The following is a 19,526-nucleotide window of genomic DNA, read 5'->3' as shown; positions in this document are numbered from 1 at the left end:
CTTGTCAGGCATAGCTGGTGATAGAGAAGACTATGAATTTGAATACATGCTGTTCCTGCACTCTGACCTGTTATCTCCATGACATACCTATTATCTATTAAACGTCCTCCTAAATGGATTGAATAAATGCTCATTTTATGGACAAGAAATAGACAGGCAGAGGCTTCAAGAAGAATACTTGCTCCTGGTGGGGCTTGAACTCATAACCTTGTCATCTAATTTCTGTATACTGCTGTATAAGTACAACATGCTGACAGACTGCACCACAGGATCCATCAACAACACTTTCACTGATCTTCATATTTTGCAGAAATGGAGCTGAACGATATTCGGACCAAGTCAATACTACTGTTGAGGTACCTGGCTAGCTCAGTCGGTAGAGCATGAGACTCTTAATCTCAGGGTCGTGGGTTTGATCCCCACGTTAGGTGGTTATTTTCACTGCAGAAGCACCAACTCACTGACTTTCGAGCAGTCTAGCCACCCTGCATTGCTGACTTGTCAGGCATAGCTGGTGATAGAGAAGACTATGAATTTGAATACTTGCTGTTCCTGCACTCTGACCTGTTATCTCAATGACATACCTATTATCTATTAAACGTCCTCCTAAATGGATTGAATAAATGCTCCTTTTATGGACAAGAAATAGACAGGCATAGGCTTCTAGAAGAATACTTGCTCCTGGTGGGAATTGAACTCATAACCTTGTCATCTAATTTCTGTATACTGCTGTATAAGTAAAACAGGCTAACCAATTGCACCACAGGATCCATCAACAACACTTTCACTGATCTTCATATTTTGCAGAAATGGAGCTGAACGATATTCGGACCAAGTCAATACTACTGTTGAGGTACCTGGCTAGCTCAGTCGGTAGAGCATAAATAGACAGGCAGAGGGTTCAAGAAAAGTACATGCTCCTGGTGAGGATCGAACTCACAACCTCGGCATTGCTTCGCTGCATACTGCTGTATAAGTACCACGCGCTAACCGATTGCGCCACAGGAGCCTGATCACCTGTTTACCACATTTTGCACAAACATAGATGTACAATATTCGGTCAGAGTCAGTCCGACAATTGACCTACCTGGCTAACTCAGACGGTAGAGAATGAGACTCTTCATCTCGTATTCGTGGGTTCGAACCACAAATGGGGTGATTATTTTCTGAGCCGAAGCACCAAAACACTTCGCAAACAGCCATACGCTTGGACTTTCGAGCAGGCTTGCCACCCTGCATTGCTGACTTGTCAGGCATAGCTGGTGTTAGAGAAGACGATGATTTTGTATTCTATCTCTGCCTGCACTCTGACCTGTCATCTCAATGACATCCCTATTATCTATTAAACGTCCTCCTAAATGGATTGAATAAATGCTCCTTTTATGGACAAGAAATAGACAGGCATAGGCTTCTAGAAGAATACTTGCTCCTGGTGGGGCTTGAAGTCGTAACCTTGTCATCTAATTTCTGTATACTGCTGTATAAGTAAAACAGGCTAACCAATTGCACCACAGGATCCATCAACAACACTTTCACTGATCTTCATATTTTGCAGAAATGGAGCTGAACGATATTCGGACCAAGTCAATACTACTGTTGAGGTACCTGGCTAGCTCAGTCGGTAGAGCATAAATAGACAGGCAGAGGGTTCAATAAAAGTACATGCTCCTGGTGAGGATCGAACTCACAACCTCGGCATTGCTTCGCTGCATACTGCTGTATAAGTACCACGCGCTAACCGATTGCGCCACAGGAGCCTGATCACTTGTTTACCACATTTTGCACAAACAGATGTACAATATTCGGTCAGAGTCAGTCCGACAATTGACCTACCTGGCTAACTCAGACGGTAGAGAATGAGACTCTTTATCTCGTATTCGTGGGTTCGAACCACAAATGGGGTGATTCTTTTCTGAGCCGAAGCACCAAAAAACTTCGCAAACAGCCATACGCTTGGACTTTCGAGCAGGCGTGCCACCCTGCATTGCTGACTTGTCAGGCATAGCTGGTGATAGAGAAGACGATGATTTTGTATTCTATCTCTGCCTGCACTCTGACCTGTCATCTCAATGACATCCCTATTATCTATTAAACGTCCTCCTAAATGGATTGAATAAATGCTCCTTTTACGGACAAGAAATAGACAGGCAGAGGCTTCAAGAAGAATACTTGCTCCTGGTGGGGCTTGAACTCATAACCTTGTCATCTAATTTCTGTATACTGCTGTATAAGTAAAACAGGCTAACCAATTGCACCACAGGATCCATCAACAACACTTTCACTGATCTTCATATTTTGCAGAAATGGAGCTGAACGATATTCGGACCAAGTCAAAACTACTGTTGAGGTACCTGGCTAGCTCAGTCGGTAGAGCATGAGACTCTTAATCTCAGGGTCGTGGGTTTGATCCCCACGTTAGGTAGTTACTTTCACTGCAGAAGCACCAACTCACTGACTTTCGAGCAGTCTAGCCACCCTGCATTGCTGACTTGTCAGGCATAGCTGGTGATAGAGAAGACTATGAATTTGAATACTTGCTGTTCCTGCACTCTGACCTGTTATCTCAATGACATACCTATTATCTATTAAACGTCCTCCTAAATGGATTGAATAAATGCTCCTTTTATGGACAAGAAATAGACAGGCATAGGCTTCTAGAAGAATACTTGCTCCTGGTGGGGCTTGAAGTCGTAACCTTGTCATCTAATTTCTGTATACTGCTGTATAAGTACAACATGCTGACAGACTGCACCACAGGATCCATCAACAACACTTTCACTGATCTTCATAATTTGCAGAAATGGAGCTGAACGATATTCAGACCAAGTCAATACTACTGTTGAGGTACCTGGCTAGCTCAGTCGGTAGAGCATAAATAGACAGGCAGAGGGTTCAAGAAAAGTACATGCTCCTGGTGAGGATCGAACTCACAACCTCGGCATTGCTTCGCTGCATACTGCTGTATAAGTACCATGCGCTAACCGATTGGGCCACAGGAGCCTGATCACCTGTTTACCACATTTTGCACAAACATAGATGTACAATATTCGGTCAGAGTCAGTCCGACAATTGACCTACCTGGCTAACTCAGACGGTAGAGAATGAGACTCTTTATCTCGTATTCGTGGGTTCGAACCACAAATGGGGGGATTCTTTTCTGAGCCGAAGCACCAAAAAACTTCGCAAACAGCCATACGCTTGGACTTTCGAGCAGGCTTGCCACCCTGCATTGCTGACTTGTCAGGCATAGCTGGTGATAGAGAAGACGATGATTTTGTATTCTATCTCTGCCTGCACTCTGACCTGTCATCTCAATGACATCCCTATTATCTATTAAACGTCCTCCTAAATGGATTGAATAAATGCTCCTTTTATGGACAAGAAATAGACAGGCAGAGGCTTCAAGAAGAATACTTAATCCTGGTGGGGCTTGAACTCATAACCTTGTCATCTAATTTCTGTATACTGCTGTATAAGTAAAACAGGCTAACCAATTGCACCATAGGATCCATCAACAACACTTTCACTGATCTTCATATTTTGCAGAAATGGAGCTGAACGATATTCGGACCAAGTCAATACAACTGTTGAGGTACCTGGCTAGCTCAGTCGGTAGAGCATGAGACTCTTAATCTCAGGGTCGTGGGTTTGATCCCCACGTTAGGTGGTTATTTTCACTGCAGAAGCACCAACTCACTGACTTTCGAGCAGTCTAGCCACCCTGCATTGCTGACTTGTCAGGCATAGCTGGTGATAGAGAAGACTATGAATTTGAATACTTGCTGTTCCTGCAATCTGACCTGTTATCTCAATGACATACCTATTATCTATTAAACGTCCTCCTAAATGGATTGAATAAATGCTCCTTTTATGGACAAGAAATAGACAGGCAGAGGCTTCTAGAAGAATACTTGCTCCTGGTGGGGCTTGAAGTCGTAACCTTGTCATCTAATTTCTGTATACTGCTGTATAAGTACAACATGCTGACAGACTGCACCACAGGATCCATCAACAACACTTTCACTGATCTTCATATTTTGCAGAAATGGAGCTGAACGATATTCGGACCAAGTCAATACTACTGTTGAGGTACCTGGCTAGCTCAGTCGGTAGAGCATAAATAGACAGGCAGAGGGTTCAAGAAAAGTACATGCTCTTGGTGAGGATCGAACTCACAACCTCGGCATTGCTTCGCTGCATACTGCTGTATAAGTACCACGCGCTAACCGATTGCGCCACAGGAGCCTGATAACCTGTTTACCACATTTTGCACAAACATAGATGTACAATATTCGGTCAGAGTCAGTCCGACAATTGACCTACCTGGCTAACTCAGACGGTAGAGAATGAGACTCTTTATCTCGTATTCGTGGGTTCGAACCACAAATGGGGGGATTCTTTTCTGAGCCGAAGACTTTCGAGCAGTCTAGCCACCCTGCATTGCTGACTTGTCAGGCATAGCTGGTGATAGAGAAGACTATGAATTTGAATACTTGCTGTTCCTGCAATCTGACCTGTTATCTCAATGACATACCTATTATCTATTAAACGTCCTCCTAAATGGATTGAATAAATGCTCCTTTTATGGACAAGAAATAGACAGGCATAGGCTTCAAGAAGAATACTTGCTCCTGGTGGGGCTTGAACTCATAACCTTGTCATCTAATTTCTGTATACTGCTGTATAAGTAAAACAGGCTTACCAATTGCACCACAGGATCCATCAACAACACTTTCACTGATCTTCATATTTTGCAGAAATGGAGCTGAACGATATTCGGGCCAAGTCAATACTACTGTTGAGGTACCTGGCTAGCTCAGTCGGTAGAGCATGAGACTCTTAATCTCAGGGTCGTGGGTTTGATCCCCACGTTAGGTGGTTATTTTCACTGCAGAAGCACCAACTCACTGACTTTCGAGCAGTCTAGCCACCCTGCATTGCTGACTTGTCAGGCATAGCTGGTGATAGAGAAGACTATGAATTTGAATACTTGCTGTTCCTGCACTCTGACCTGTTATCTCAATGACATACCTATTATCTATTAAACGTCCTCCTAAATGGATTGAATAAATGCTCCTTTTATGGACAAGAAATAGACAGGCATAGGCTTCTAGAAGAATACTTGCTCCTGGTGGGGCTTGAAGTAGTAACCTTGTCATCTAATTTCTGTATACTGCTGTATAAGTACAACAGGCTAACCAATTGCACCACAGGATCCATCAACAACACTTTCACTGATCACCATATTTTGCAGAAATGGAGCTGAACGATATTCGGACCAAGTCAATACTACTGTTGAGGTACCTGGCTAGCTCAGTCGGTAGAGCATAAATAGACAGGCAGAGGGTTCAAGAAAAGTACATGCTCCTGGTGAGGATCGAACTCACAACCTCGGCATTGCTTCGCTGCATACTGCTGTATAAGTACTACGCGCTAACCGATTGCGCCACAGGAGCCTGATCACCTGTTTACCACATTTTGCACAAACATAGATGTACAATATTCGGTCAGAGTCAGTCCGACAATTGACCTACCTGGCTAACTCAGACGGTAGAGAATGAGACTCTTCATCTCGTATTCGTGGGTTCGAACCACAAATGGGGTGATTCTTTTCTGAGCCGAAGCACCAAAACACATCGCAAACAGCCATACGCTTGGACTTTCGAGCAGGCTTGCCACCCTGCATTGCTGACTTGTCAGGCATAGCTGGTGTTAGAGAAGACGATGATTTTGTATTCTATCTCTGCCTGCACTCTGACCTGTCATCTCAATGACATCCCTATTATCTATTAAACGTCCTCCTAAATGGATTGAATAAATGCTCCTTTTATGGACAAGAAATAGACAGTTAGAGGCTTCAAGAAGAATACTTGCTCCTGGTGGGGCTTGAACTCATAACCTTGTCATCTAATTTCTGTATACTGCTGTATAAGTAAAACAGGCTAACCAATTGCACCACAGGATCCATCAACAACACTTTCACTGATCTTCATATTTTGCAGAAATGGAGCTGAACGATATTCGGACCAAGTCAATACGACTGTTGAGGTACCTGGCTAGCTCAGTCGGTAGAGCATGAGACTCTTAATCTCAGGGTCGTGGGTTTGATCCCCATGTCAGGTGGTTATTTTCACTGCAGAAGCACCAACTCACTGACTTTCGAGCAGTCTAGCCACCCTGCATTGCTGACTTGTCAGGCATAGCTGGTGATAGAGAAGACGATGATTTTGTATTCTATCTCTGCCTGCACTCTGACCTGTCATCTCAATGACATCCCTATTATCTATTAAACGTCCTCCTAAATGGATTGAATAAATGCTCCCTTTATGGACAAGAAATAGACAGGCAGAGGCTTTAAGAAGAATACTTGCTCCTGGTGGGGCTTGAAGTCGTAACCTTGTCATCTAATTTCTGTATACTGCTGTATAAGTACAACGTGCTGACAGACTGCACCACAGGATCCATCAACAACACTTTCACTGATCTTCATATTTTGCAGAAATGGAGCTGAACGATATTCGGACCAAGTCAATACTACTGTTGAGGTACCTGGCTAGCTCAGTCGGTAGAGCATAAATAGACAGGCAGAGGGTTCAAGAAAAGTACATGCTCCTGGTGAGGATCGAACTCACAACCTCGGCATTGCTTCGCTGCATACTGCTGTATAAGTACCACGCGCTAACCGATTGGGCCACAGGAGCCTGATCACCTGTTTACCACATTTTGCACAAACATAGATGTACAATATTCGGTCAGAGTCAGTCCGACAATTGACCTACCTGGCTAACTCAGACGGTAGAGAATGAGACTCTTTATCTCGTATTCGTGGGTTCGAACCACAAATGGGGGGATTATTTTCTGAGCCGAAGCACCAAAAAACTTTGCAAACAGCCATACGCTTGGACTTTCGAGCAGGCTTGCCACCCTGCATTGCTGACTTGTCAGGCATAGCTGGTGATAGAGAAGACAATGATTTTGAATTCTATCTCTGCCTGCACTCTGACCTGTCATCTCAATGACATCCCTATTATCTATTAAACGTCCTCCTAAATGGATTGAATAAATGCTCCTTTTATGGACAAGAAATAGACAGGCAGAGGCTTCAAGAAGAATACTTGCTCCTGGTGGGGCTTGAACTCATAACCTTGTCATCTAATTTCTGTATACTGCTGTATAAGTAAAACAGGCTAACCAATTGCACCACAGGATCCATCAACAACACTTTCACTGATCTTCATATTTTGCAGAAATGGAGCTGAACGATATTCGGACCAAGTCAATACTACTGTTGAGGTACCTGGCTAGCTCAGTCGGTAGAGCATAAATAGACAGGCAGAGGGTTCAAGAAAAGTACATGCTCCTGGTGAGGATTGAACTCACAACCTCGGCATTGCTTCGCTGCATACTGCTGTATAAGTACCACGCGCTAACCGATTGCGCCACAGGAGCCTGATCACCTGTTTACCACATTTTGCACAAACATAGATGTACAATATTCGGTCAGAGTCAGTCCGACAATTGACCTACCTGGCTAACTCAGACGGTAGAGAATGAGACTCTTCATCTCGTATTCGTGGGTTCGAACCACAAATGGGGTGATTCTTTTCTGAGCCGAAGCACCAAAACACTTCGCAAACAGCCATACGCTTGGACTTTCGAGCAGGCTTGCCACCCTGCATTGCTGACTTGTCAGGCATAGCTGGTGTTAGAGAAGACGATGATGTTGTATTCTATCTCTGCCTGCACTCTGAACTGTCATCTCAATGACATCCCTATTATCTATTAAACGTCCTCCTAAATGGATTGAATAAATGCTCCTTTTATGGACAAGAAATAGACAGTTAGAGGCTTCAAGAAGAATACTTGCTCCTGGTGGGGCTTGAACTCATAACCTTGTCATCTAATTTCTGTATACTGCTGTATAAGTAAAACAGGCTAACCAATTGCACCACAGGATCCATCAACAACACTTTCACTGATCTTCATAGTTTGCAGAAATGGAGCTGAACGATATTCGGACCAAGTCAATACGACTGTTGAGGTACCTGGCTAGCTCAGTCGGTAGAGCATGAGACTCTTAATCTCAGGGTCGTGGGTTTGATCCCCATGTCAGGTGGTTATTTTCACTGCAGAAGCACCAACTCACTGACTTTCGAGCAGTCTAGCCACCCTGCATTGCTGACTTGTCAGGCATAGCTGGTGATAGAGAAGACTATGAATTTGAATACTTGCTGTTCCTGCACTCTGACCTGTTATCTCAATGACATACCTATTATCTATTAAACGTCCTCCTAAATGGATTGAATAAATGCTCCTTTTATGGACAAGAAATAGACAGGCATAGGCTTCTAGAAGAATACTTGGGGCTTGAAGTCGTAACCTTGTCATCTAATTTCTGTATACTGCTGTATAAGTACAACATGCTGACAGACTGCACCACAGGATCCATCAACAACACTTTCACTGATCTTCATATTTTGCAGAAATGGAGCTGAACGATATTCGGACCAAGTCAATACTACTGTTGAGGTACCTGGCTAGCTCAGTCGGTAGAGCATAAATAGACAGGCAGAGGGTTCAAGAAAAGTACACGCTCCTGGTGAGGATCGAACTCACAACCTCGGCATTGCTTCGCTGCATACTGCTGTATAAGTACCACGCGCTAACCGATTGCGCCACAGGAGCCTGATCACCTGTTTACCACATTTTGCACAAACATAGATGTACAATATTCGGTCAGAGTCAGTCCGACAATTGACCTACCTGGCTAACTCAGACGGTAGAGAATGAGACTCTTTATCTCATATTCGTGGGTTCGAACCACAAATGGGGTGATTATTTTCTGAGCCGAAGCACCAAAAAACTTCTCAAACAGCCATACGCTTGGACTTTCGAGCAGGCTTGCCACCCTGCATTGCTGACTTGTCAGGCATAGCTGGTGATAGAGAAGACGATGATTTTGTATTCTATCTCTGCCTGCACTCTGACCTGTCATCTCAATGACATCCCTATTATCTATTAAACGTCCTCCTAAATGGATTGAATAAATGCTCCTTTTATGGACAAGAAATAGACAGGCAGAGGCTTCAAGAAGAATACTTGCTCCTGGTGGGGCTTGAACTCATAACCTTGTCATCTAATTTCTGTATACTGCTGTATAAGTAAAACAGGCTAACCAATTGCACCACAGGATCCATCAACAACACTTTCACTGATCTTCATATTTTGCAGAAATGGAGCTGAACGATATTCGGACCAAGTCAATACTACTGTTGAGGTACCTGGCTAGCTCAGTCGGTAGAGCATGAGACTCTTAATCTCAGGGTCGTGGGTTTGATCCCCACGTTAGGTGGTTATTATCCCTGCAGAAGCATCAACTCACTGACTTTCGAGCAGTCTAGCCACCCTGCATTGCTGACTTGTCAGGCATAGCTGGTGATAGAGATGAATTTGAATACTTGCTGTTCCTGCACTCTGACCTGTTATCTCAATGACATACCTATTATCTATTAAACGTCCTCCTAAATGGATTGAATAAATGCTCCTTTTATGGACAAGAAATAGACAGGCTTCAAGAAGAATACTTGCTCCTGGTGGGGCTTGAAGTCGTAACCTTGTCATCTAATTTCTGTATACTGCTGTATAAGTACAACATGCTGACAGACTGCACCACAGGATCCATCAACAACACTTTCACTGATCTTCATATTTTGCAGAAATGGAGCTGAACGATATTCGGACCAAGTCAATACTACTGTTGATGTACCTGGCTAGCTCAGTCGGTAGAGCATGAGACTCTTAATCTCAGGGTCGTGGGTTTGATCCCCATGTTAAGTGGTTATTTTCACTGCAGAAGCACCAACTCACTGACTTTCGAGCAGTCTAGTCTGCATTGCTAACTTGTCAGGCATAGCTGGTGATAGAGAAGACTATGAATTTGAATACATGCTGTTCCTGCACTCTGACCTGTCATCTCGATGACATCCCTATTATCTATTAAACGTCCTCCTAAATGGATTGAATAAATGTTCCTTTTATGGACAAGAAATAGACAGGCAGAGGCTTCAAGAAGAATACTTGCTCCTGGTGGGGCTTGAACTCATAACCTTGTCATCTAATTTCTGTATACTGCTGTATAAGTAAAACAGGCTAACCAATTGCACCACAGGATCCATCAACAACACTTTCACTGATCTTCATATTTTGCAGAAATGGAGCTGAACGATATTCGGACCAAGTCAATACTACTGTTGAGGTACCTGGCTAGCTCAGTCGGTAGAGCATGAGACTCTTAATCTCAGGGTTGTGGGTTTGATCCCCACGTTAGGTGGTTATTTTCACTGCAGGAGCACCAACTCACTGACTTTCGAGCAGTCTAGCATTGCTGACTTGTCAGGCATAGCTGGTGATAGAGAAGACTATGAATTTGAATACTTGCTGTTCCTGCACTCTGACCTGTTATCTCAATGACATACCTATTAAACGTCCTCCTAAATGGATTGAATAAATGCTCCTTTTATGGACAAGAAATAGACTTCTAGAAGAATTCTTGCTCCTGGTGGGGCTTGAAGTCGTAACCTTGTCATCTAATTTCTGTATACTGCTGTATAAGTACAACATGCTGACAGACTGCACCACAGGATCCATCAACAACACTTTCACTGATCTTCATATTTTGCAGAAATGGAGCTGAACGATATTCGGACCAAGTCAATACTACTGTTGAGCTACCTGGCTAGCTCAGTTGGTAGAGCATAAATAGACAGGCAGAGGGTTCAAGAAAAGTACGTGCTCCTGGTGAGGATCGAACTCACAACCTCGGCATTGCTTCGCTGCATACTGCTGTATAAGTACCACGCGCTAACCGATTGCGCCACAGGAGCCTGATGACCTGTTTACCACATTTTGCACAAACATAGATGTACAATATTCGGTCAGAGTCAGTCCGACAATTGACCTACCTGGCTAACTCAGACGGTAGAGAATGAGACTCTTTATCTCGTATTCGTGGGTTCGAACCACAAATGGGGTGATTCTTTTCTGAGCCGAAGCACCAAAAAACTTTGCAAACAGCCATACGCTTGGACTTTCGAGCAGGCTTGCCACCCTGCATTGCTGACTTGTCAGGCATAGCTGGTGATAGAGAAGACGATGATTTTGTATTCTATCTCTGCCTGCACTCTGACCTGTCATCTCAATGACATCCCTATTATCTATTAAACGTCCTCCTAAATGGATTGAATAAATGCTCCTTTTATGGACAAGAAATAGACAGGCAGAGGCTTCAAGAAGAATACTTGCTCCTGGTGGGGCTTGAACTCATAACCTTGTCATCTAATTTCTGTATACTGCTGTATAAGTAAAACAGGCTAACCAATTGCACCACAGGATCCATCTACAACACTTTCACTGATCTTCATATTTTGCAGAAATGGAGCTGAACGATATTCGGACCAAGTCAATACTACTGTTGAGGTACCTGGCTAGCTCAGTCGGTAGAGTATGAGACTCTTAATCTCAGGGTAGTGGGTTTGATCCCCACGTTCGGTGGTTATTTTCACTGCAGAAGCACCAACTCACTGACTTTCGAGCAGTCTAGCCACCCTGCATTGCTGACTTGTCAGGCATAGCTGGTGATAGAGAAGACTATGAATTTGAATACATGCTGTTCCTGCACTCTGACCTGTTATCTCCATGACATACCTATTATCTATTAAACGTCCTCCTAAATGGATTGAATAAATGCTCATTTTATGGACAAGAAATAGACAGGCAGAGGCTTCAAGAAGAATACTTGCTCCTGGTGGGGCTTGAACTCATAACCTTGTCATCTAATTTCTGTATACTGCTGTATAAGTACAACATGCTGACAGACTGCACCACAGGATCCATCAACAACACTTTCACTGATCTTCATATTTTGCAGAAATGGAGCTGAACGATATTCGGACCAAGTCAATACTACTGTTGAGGTACCTGGCTAGCTCAGTCGGTAGAGCATGAGACTCTTAATCTCAGGGTCGTGGGTTTGATCCCCACGTTAGGTGGTTATTTTCACTGCAGAAGCACCAACTCACTGACTTTCGAGCAGTCTAGCCACCCTGCATTGCTGACTTGTCAGGCATAGCTGGTGATAGAGAAGACTATGAATTTGAATACTTGCTGTTCCTGCACTCTGACCTGTTATCTCAATGACATACCTATTATCTATTAAACGTCCTCCTAAATGGATTGAATAAATGCTCCTTTTATGGACAAGAAATAGACAGGCATAGGCTTCTAGAAGAATACTTGCTCCTGGTGGGAATTGAACTCATAACCTTGTCATCTAATTTCTGTATACTGCTGTATAAGTAAAACAGGCTAACCAATTGCACCACAGGATCCATCAACAACACTTTCACTGATCTTCATATTTTGCAGAAATGGAGCTGAACGATATTCGGACCAAGTCAATACTACTGTTGAGGTACCTGGCTAGCTCAGTCGGTAGAGCATAAATAGACAGGCAGAGGGTTCAAGAAAAGTACATGCTCCTGGTGAGGATCGAACTCACAACCTCGGCATTGCTTCGCTGCATACTGCTGTATAAGTACCACGCGCTAACCGATTGCGCCACAGGAGCCTGATCACCTGTTTACCACATTTTGCACAAACATAGATGTACAATATTCGGTCAGAGTCAGTCCGACAATTGACCTACCTGGCTAACTCAGACGGTAGAGAATGAGACTCTTCATCTCGTATTCGTGGGTTCGAACCACAAATGGGGTGATTATTTTCTGAGCCGAAGCACCAAAACACTTCGCAAACAGCCATACGCTTGGACTTTCGAGCAGGCTTGCCACCCTGCATTGCTGACTTGTCAGGCATAGCTGGTGTTAGAGAAGACGATGATTTTGTATTCTATCTCTGCCTGCACTCTGACCTGTCATCTCAATGACATCCCTATTATCTATTAAACGTCCTCCTAAATGGATTGAATAAATGCTCCTTTTATGGACAAGAAATAGACAGGCATAGGCTTCTAGAAGAATACTTGCTCCTGGTGGGGCTTGAAGTCGTAACCTTGTCATCTAATTTCTGTATACTGCTGTATAAGTAAAACAGGCTAACCAATTGCACCACAGGATCCATCAACAACACTTTCACTGATCTTCATATTTTGCAGAAATGGAGCTGAACGATATTCGGACCAAGTCAATACTACTGTTGAGGTACCTGGCTAGCTCAGTCGGTAGAGCATAAATAGACAGGCAGAGGGTTCAATAAAAGTACATGCTCCTGGTGAGGATCGAACTCACAACCTCGGCATTGCTTCGCTGCATACTGCTGTATAAGTACCACGCGCTAACCGATTGCGCCACAGGAGCCTGATCACTTGTTTACCACATTTTGCACAAACAGATGTACAATATTCGGTCAGAGTCAGTCCGACAATTGACCTACCTGGCTAACTCAGACGGTAGAGAATGAGACTCTTTATCTCGTATTCGTGGGTTCGAACCACAAATGGGGTGATTCTTTTCTGAGCCGAAGCACCAAAAAACTTCGCAAACAGCCATACGCTTGGACTTTCGAGCAGGCGTGCCACCCTGCATTGCTGACTTGTCAGGCATAGCTGGTGATAGAGAAGACGATGATTTTGTATTCTATCTCTGCCTGCACTCTGACCTGTCATCTCAATGACATCCCTATTATCTATTAAACGTCCTCCTAAATGGATTGAATAAATGCTCCTTTTACGGACAAGAAATAGACAGGCAGAGGCTTCAAGAAGAATACTTGCTCCTGGTGGGGCTTGAACTCATAACCTTGTCATCTAATTTCTGTATACTGCTGTATAAGTAAAACAGGCTAACCAATTGCACCACAGGATCCATCAACAACACTTTCACTGATCTTCATATTTTGCAGAAATGGAGCTGAACGATATTCGGACCAAGTCAAAACTACTGTTGAGGTACCTGGCTAGCTCAGTCGGTAGAGCATGAGACTCTTAATCTCAGGGTCGTGGGTTTGATCCCCACGTTAGGTAGTTACTTTCACTGCAGAAGCACCAACTCACTGACTTTCGAGCAGTCTAGCCACCCTGCATTGCTGACTTGTCAGGCATAGCTGGTGATAGAGAAGACTATGAATTTGAATACTTGCTGTTCCTGCACTCTGACCTGTTATCTCAATGACATACCTATTATCTATTAAACGTCCTCCTAAATGGATTGAATAAATGCTCCTTTTATGGACAAGAAATAGACAGGCATAGGCTTCTAGAAGAATACTTGCTCCTGGTGGGGCTTGAAGTCGTAACCTTGTCATCTAATTTCTGTATACTGCTGTATAAGTACAACATGCTGACAGACTGCACCACAGGATCCATCAACAACACTTTCACTGATCTTCATAATTTGCAGAAATGGAGCTGAACGATATTCAGACCAAGTCAATACTACTGTTGAGGTACCTGGCTAGCTCAGTCGGTAGAGCATAAATAGACAGGCAGAGGGTTCAAGAAAAGTACATGCTCCTGGTGAGGATCGAACTCACAACCTCGGCATTGCTTCGCTGCATACTGCTGTATAAGTACCATGCGCTAACCGATTGGGCCACAGGAGCCTGATCACCTGTTTACCACATTTTGCACAAACATAGATGTACAATATTCGGTCAGAGTCAGTCCGACAATTGACCTACCTGGCTAACTCAGACGGTAGAGAATGAGACTCTTTATCTCGTATTCGTGGGTTCGAACCACAAATGGGGGGATTCTTTTCTGAGCCGAAGCACCAAAAAACTTCGCAAACAGCCATACGCTTGGACTTTCGAGCAGGCTTGCCACCCTGCATTGCTGACTTGTCAGGCATAGCTGGTGATAGAGAAGACGATGATTTTGTATTCTATCTCTGCCTGCACTCTGACCTGTCATCTCAATGACATCCCTATTATCTATTAAACGTCCTCCTAAATGGATTGAATAAATGCTCCTTTTATGGACAAGAAATAGACAGGCAGAGGCTTCAAGAAGAATACTTAATCCTGGTGGGGCTTGAACTCATAACCTTGTCATCTAATTTCTGTATACTGCTGTATAAGTAAAACAGGCTAACCAATTGCACCATAGGATCCATCAACAACACTTTCACTGATCTTCATATTTTGCAGAAATGGAGCTGAACGATATTCGGACCAAGTCAATACAACTGTTGAGGTACCTGGCTAGCTCAGTCGGTAGAGCATGAGACTCTTAATCTCAGGGTCGTGGGTTTGATCCCCACGTTAGGTGGTTATTTTCACTGCAGAAGCACCAACTCACTGACTTTCGAGCAGTCTAGCCACCCTGCATTGCTGACTTGTCAGGCATAGCTGGTGATAGAGAAGACTATGAATTTGAATACTTGCTGTTCCTGCAATCTGACCTGTTATCTCAATGACATACCTATTATCTATTAAACGTCCTCCTAAATGGATTGAATAAATGCTCCTTTTATGGACAAGAAATAGACAGGCAGAGGCTTCTAGAAGAATACTTGCTCCTGGTGGGGCTTGAAGTCGTAACCTTGTCATCTAATTTCTGTATACTGCTGTATAAGTACAACATGCTGACAGACTGCACCACAGGATCCATCAACAACACTTTCACTGATCTTCATATTTTGCAGAAATGGAGCTGAACGATATTCGGACCAAGTCAATACTACTGTTGAGGTACCTGGCTAGCTCAGTCGGTAGAGCATAAATAGACAGGCAGAGGGTTCAAGAAAAGTACATGCTCTTGGTGAGGATCGAACTCACAACCTCGGCATTGCTTCGCTGCATACTGCTGTATAAGTACCACGCGCTAACCGATTGCGCCACAGGAGCCTGATCACCTGTTTACCACATTTTGCACAAACATAGATGTACAATATTCGGTCAGAGTCAGTCCGACAATTGACCTACCTGGCTAACTCAGACGGTAGAGAATGAGACTCTTTATCTCGTATTCGTGGGTTCGAACCACAAATGGGGGGATTCTTTTCTGAGCCGAAGACTTTCGAGCAGTCTAGCCACCCTGCATTGCTGACTTGTCAGGCATAGCTGGTGATAGAGAAGACTATGAATTTGAATACTTGCTGTTCCTGCAATCTGACCTGTTATCTCAATGACATACCTATTATCTATTAAACGTCCTCCTAAATGGATTGAATAAATGCTCCTTTTATGGACAAGAAATAGACAGGCATAGGCTTCAAGAAGAATACTTGCTCCTGGTGGGGCTTGAACTCATAACCTTGTCATCTAATTTCTGTATACTGCTGTATAAGTAAAACAGGCTTACCAATTGCACCACAGGATCCATCAACAACACTTTCACTGATCTTCATATTTTGCAGAAATGGAGCTGAACGATATTCGGGCCAAGTCAATACTACTGTTGAGGTACCTGGCTAGCTCAGTCGGTAGAGCATGAGACTCTTAATCTCAGGGTCGTGGGTTTGATCCCCACGTTAGGTGGTTATTTTCACTGCAGAAGCACCAACTCACTGACTTTCGAGCAGTCTAGCCACCCTGCATTGCTGACTTGTCAGGCATAGCTGGTGATAGAGAAGACTATGAATTTGAATACTTGCTGTTCCTGCACTCTGACCTGTTATCTCAATGACATACCTATTATCTATTAAACGTCCTCCTAAATGGATTGAATAAATGCTCCTTTTATGGACAAGAAATAGACAGGCATAGGCTTCTAGAAGAATACTTGCTCCTGGTGGGGCTTGAAGTAGTAACCTTGTCATCTAATTTCTGTATACTGCTGTATAAGTACAACAGGCTAACCAATTGCACCACAGGATCCATCAACAACACTTTCACTGATCACCATATTTTGCAGAAATGGAGCTGAACGATATTCGGACCAAGTCAATACTACTGTTGAGGTACCTGGCTAGCTCAGTCGGTAGAGCATAAATAGACAGGCAGAGGGTTCAAGAAAAGTACATGCTCCTGGTGAGGATCGAACTCACAACCTCGGCATTGCTTCGCTGCATACTGCTGTATAAGTACTACGCGCTAACCGATTGCGCCACAGGAGCCTGATCACCTGTTTACCACATTTTGCACAAACATAGATGTACAATATTCGGTCAGAGTCAGTCCGACAATTGACCTACCTGGCTAACTCAGACGGTAGAGAATGAGACTCTTTATCTCGTATTCGTGGGTTCGAACCACAAATGGGGTGATTCTTTTCTGAGCCGAAGCACCAAAAAACTTCGCAAACAGCCATACGCTTGGACTTTCGAGCAGGCTTGCCACCCTGCATTGCTGACTTGTCAGGCATAGCTGGTGATAGAGAAGACGATGATTTTGTATTCTATCTCTGCCTGCACTCTGACCTGTCATCTCAATGACATCCCTATTATCTATTAAACGTCCTCCTAAATGGATTGAATAAATGCTCCTTTTATGGACAAGAAATAGACAGGCAGAGGCTTCAAGAAGAATACTTGCTCCTGGTGGGGCTTTAACTCATAACCTTGTCATCTAATTTCTGTATACTGCTGTATAAGTAAAACAGGCTAACCAATTGCACCACAGGATCCATCTACAACACTTTCACTGATCTTCATATTTTGCAGAAATGGAGCTGAACGATATTCGGACCAAGTCAATACTACTTTTGAGGTACCTGGCTAGCTCAGTCGGTAGAGCATGAGACTCTTAATCTCAGGGTCGTGGGTTTGATCCCCACGTTAGGTGGTTATTTTCAATGCAGAAGCACCAACTCACTGACTTTCGAGCAGTCTAGCCACCCTGCATTGCTGACTTGTCAGGCATAGCTGGTGATAGAGAAGACTATGAATTTGAATACTTGCTGTTCCTGCACTCTGACCTGTCATCTCAATGACATACCTATTATCTATTAAACGTCCTCCTAAATGGATTGAATAAATGCTCCTTTTATGGACAAGAAATAGACAGGCATAGGCTTCTAGAAGAATACTTGCTCCTGGTGGGGCTTGAAGTCGTAACCTTGTCATCTAATTTCTGTATACTGCTGTATAAGTACAACATGCTGACAGACTGCACCACAGGATCCATCAACAACACTTTCACTGATCTTCATATTTTGCAGAAATGGAGCTGAACGATATTCGGACCAAGTCAATACTACTGTTGAGGTACCTGGCTAGCTCAGTCGGTAGAGCATAAATAGACAGGCAGAGGGTTCAAGAAAAGTACATGCTCCTGGTGAGGATCGAACTCACAACCTCGGCATTGCTTCGCTGCATACTGCTGTATAAGTACCACGCGCTAACCGATTGCGCCACAGGAGCCTGATCACCTGTTTACCACATTTTGCACAAACATAGATGTACAATATTCGGTCAGAGTCAGTCCGACAATTGACCTACCTGGCTAACTCAGACGGTAGAGAATGAGACTCTTCATCTCGTATTCGTGGGTTCGAACCACAAATGGGGTGATTATTTTCTGAGCCGAAGCACCAAAACACTTCGCAAACAGCCATACGCTTGGACTTTCGAGCAGGCTTGCCACCCTGCATTGCTGACTTGTCAGGCATAGCTGGTGTTAGAGAAGACGATGATTTTGTATTCTATCTCTGCCTGCACTCTGACCTGTCATCTCAATGACATCCCTATTATCTATTAAACGTCCTCCTAAATGGATTGAATAAATGCTCCTTTTATGGACAAGAAATAGACAGGCATAGGCTTCTAGAAGAATACTTGCTCCTGGTGGGGCTTGAAGTCGTAACCTTGTCATCTAATTTCTGTATACTGCTGTATAAGTAAAACAGGCTAACCAATTGCACCACAGGATCCATCAACAACACTTTCACTGATCTTCATATTTTGCAGAAATGGAGCTGAACGATATTCGGACCAAGTCAATACTACTGTTGAGGTACCTGGCTAGCTCAGTCGGTAGAGCATAAATAGACAGGCAGAGGGTTCAAGAAAAGTACATGCTCCTGGTGAGGATCGAACTCACAACCTCGGCATTGCTTCGCTGCATACTGCTGTATAAGTACCACGCGCTAACCGATTGCGCCACAGGAGCCTGATCACCTGTTTACCACATTTTGCACAAACATAGATGTACAATATTCGGTCAGAGTCAGTCCGACAATTGACTTACCTGGCTAACTCAGACGGTAGAGAATGAGACTCTTCATCTCGTATTCGTGGGTTCGAACCACAAATGGGGTGATTCTTTTCTGAGCCGAAGCACCAAAAAACTTCGCAAACAGCCATACGCTTGGACTTTCGAGCAGGCGTGCCACCCTGCATTGCTGACTTGTCAGGCATAGCTGGTGATAGAGAAGACGATGATTTTGTATTCTATCTCTGCCTGCACTCTGACCTGTCATCTCAATGACATCCCTATTATCTATTAAACGTCCTCCTAAATGGATTGAATAAATGCTCCTTTTACGGACAAGAAATAGACAGGCAGAGGCTTCAAGAAGAATACTTGCTCCTGGTGGGGCTTGAACTCATAACCTTGTCATCTAATTTCTG

General features: G+C 43.7%; 16 non-coding genes across 16 annotated transcripts; all 16 read right to left on the bottom strand.

The window, feature by feature from the left end:
• Positions 1-915: 915 nt before the first annotated feature.
• trnai-uau (transfer RNA isoleucine (anticodon UAU)) lies at positions 916-1,009 on the bottom strand. The gene is made up of 2 exons: positions 972-1,009; positions 916-951 (listed from the first exon to the last, which is right to left on the bottom strand). It is a non-coding gene; the product is annotated as a tRNA-Ile (tRNA).
• A 654-nt stretch (positions 1,010-1,663) lies between these two features.
• On the bottom strand, positions 1,664-1,757 carry trnai-uau (transfer RNA isoleucine (anticodon UAU)). The gene is made up of 2 exons: positions 1,720-1,757; positions 1,664-1,699 (listed from the first exon to the last, which is right to left on the bottom strand). It is a non-coding gene; the product is annotated as a tRNA-Ile (tRNA).
• Positions 1,758-2,906: 1,149 nt separating this feature from the next.
• On the bottom strand, positions 2,907-3,000 carry trnai-uau (transfer RNA isoleucine (anticodon UAU)). Its single transcript has 2 exons — positions 2,963-3,000; positions 2,907-2,942 (listed from the first exon to the last, which is right to left on the bottom strand). It is a non-coding gene; the product is annotated as a tRNA-Ile (tRNA).
• A 1,151-nt stretch (positions 3,001-4,151) lies between these two features.
• trnai-uau (transfer RNA isoleucine (anticodon UAU)) lies at positions 4,152-4,245 on the bottom strand. Its single transcript has 2 exons — positions 4,208-4,245; positions 4,152-4,187 (listed from the first exon to the last, which is right to left on the bottom strand). It is a non-coding gene; the product is annotated as a tRNA-Ile (tRNA).
• Positions 4,246-5,362: 1,117 nt separating this feature from the next.
• On the bottom strand, positions 5,363-5,456 carry trnai-uau (transfer RNA isoleucine (anticodon UAU)). Its single transcript has 2 exons — positions 5,419-5,456; positions 5,363-5,398 (listed from the first exon to the last, which is right to left on the bottom strand). It is a non-coding gene; the product is annotated as a tRNA-Ile (tRNA).
• Positions 5,457-6,607: 1,151 nt separating this feature from the next.
• trnai-uau (transfer RNA isoleucine (anticodon UAU)) lies at positions 6,608-6,701 on the bottom strand. The gene is made up of 2 exons: positions 6,664-6,701; positions 6,608-6,643 (listed from the first exon to the last, which is right to left on the bottom strand). It is a non-coding gene; the product is annotated as a tRNA-Ile (tRNA).
• Positions 6,702-7,355: 654 nt separating this feature from the next.
• Positions 7,356-7,449, bottom strand: trnai-uau (transfer RNA isoleucine (anticodon UAU)). Its single transcript has 2 exons — positions 7,412-7,449; positions 7,356-7,391 (listed from the first exon to the last, which is right to left on the bottom strand). It is a non-coding gene; the product is annotated as a tRNA-Ile (tRNA).
• A 1,142-nt stretch (positions 7,450-8,591) lies between these two features.
• On the bottom strand, positions 8,592-8,685 carry trnai-uau (transfer RNA isoleucine (anticodon UAU)). The gene is made up of 2 exons: positions 8,648-8,685; positions 8,592-8,627 (listed from the first exon to the last, which is right to left on the bottom strand). It is a non-coding gene; the product is annotated as a tRNA-Ile (tRNA).
• Positions 8,686-10,789: 2,104 nt separating this feature from the next.
• Positions 10,790-10,883, bottom strand: trnai-uau (transfer RNA isoleucine (anticodon UAU)). The gene is made up of 2 exons: positions 10,846-10,883; positions 10,790-10,825 (listed from the first exon to the last, which is right to left on the bottom strand). It is a non-coding gene; the product is annotated as a tRNA-Ile (tRNA).
• Positions 10,884-12,531: 1,648 nt separating this feature from the next.
• trnai-uau (transfer RNA isoleucine (anticodon UAU)) lies at positions 12,532-12,625 on the bottom strand. Its single transcript has 2 exons — positions 12,588-12,625; positions 12,532-12,567 (listed from the first exon to the last, which is right to left on the bottom strand). It is a non-coding gene; the product is annotated as a tRNA-Ile (tRNA).
• A 654-nt stretch (positions 12,626-13,279) lies between these two features.
• On the bottom strand, positions 13,280-13,373 carry trnai-uau (transfer RNA isoleucine (anticodon UAU)). The gene is made up of 2 exons: positions 13,336-13,373; positions 13,280-13,315 (listed from the first exon to the last, which is right to left on the bottom strand). It is a non-coding gene; the product is annotated as a tRNA-Ile (tRNA).
• A 1,149-nt stretch (positions 13,374-14,522) lies between these two features.
• On the bottom strand, positions 14,523-14,616 carry trnai-uau (transfer RNA isoleucine (anticodon UAU)). Its single transcript has 2 exons — positions 14,579-14,616; positions 14,523-14,558 (listed from the first exon to the last, which is right to left on the bottom strand). It is a non-coding gene; the product is annotated as a tRNA-Ile (tRNA).
• Positions 14,617-15,767: 1,151 nt separating this feature from the next.
• trnai-uau (transfer RNA isoleucine (anticodon UAU)) lies at positions 15,768-15,861 on the bottom strand. The gene is made up of 2 exons: positions 15,824-15,861; positions 15,768-15,803 (listed from the first exon to the last, which is right to left on the bottom strand). It is a non-coding gene; the product is annotated as a tRNA-Ile (tRNA).
• A 1,117-nt stretch (positions 15,862-16,978) lies between these two features.
• On the bottom strand, positions 16,979-17,072 carry trnai-uau (transfer RNA isoleucine (anticodon UAU)). The gene is made up of 2 exons: positions 17,035-17,072; positions 16,979-17,014 (listed from the first exon to the last, which is right to left on the bottom strand). It is a non-coding gene; the product is annotated as a tRNA-Ile (tRNA).
• Positions 17,073-18,223: 1,151 nt separating this feature from the next.
• On the bottom strand, positions 18,224-18,317 carry trnai-uau (transfer RNA isoleucine (anticodon UAU)). The gene is made up of 2 exons: positions 18,280-18,317; positions 18,224-18,259 (listed from the first exon to the last, which is right to left on the bottom strand). It is a non-coding gene; the product is annotated as a tRNA-Ile (tRNA).
• Positions 18,318-18,971: 654 nt separating this feature from the next.
• Positions 18,972-19,065, bottom strand: trnai-uau (transfer RNA isoleucine (anticodon UAU)). The gene is made up of 2 exons: positions 19,028-19,065; positions 18,972-19,007 (listed from the first exon to the last, which is right to left on the bottom strand). It is a non-coding gene; the product is annotated as a tRNA-Ile (tRNA).
• Between the last annotated feature and the right edge of the window lie 461 nt (positions 19,066-19,526).

The sequence above is a fragment of the Oncorhynchus clarkii genome, unplaced genomic scaffold, assembly GCF_045791955.1.
Source record: "Oncorhynchus clarkii lewisi isolate Uvic-CL-2024 unplaced genomic scaffold, UVic_Ocla_1.0 unplaced_contig_11233_pilon_pilon, whole genome shotgun sequence".
Classification (NCBI taxonomy): domain Eukaryota; kingdom Metazoa; phylum Chordata; class Actinopteri; order Salmoniformes; family Salmonidae; genus Oncorhynchus; species Oncorhynchus clarkii.
Note: the sequence above shows the minus strand (reverse complement) of the source record. Positions and strands in the feature narration are given on the sequence as shown.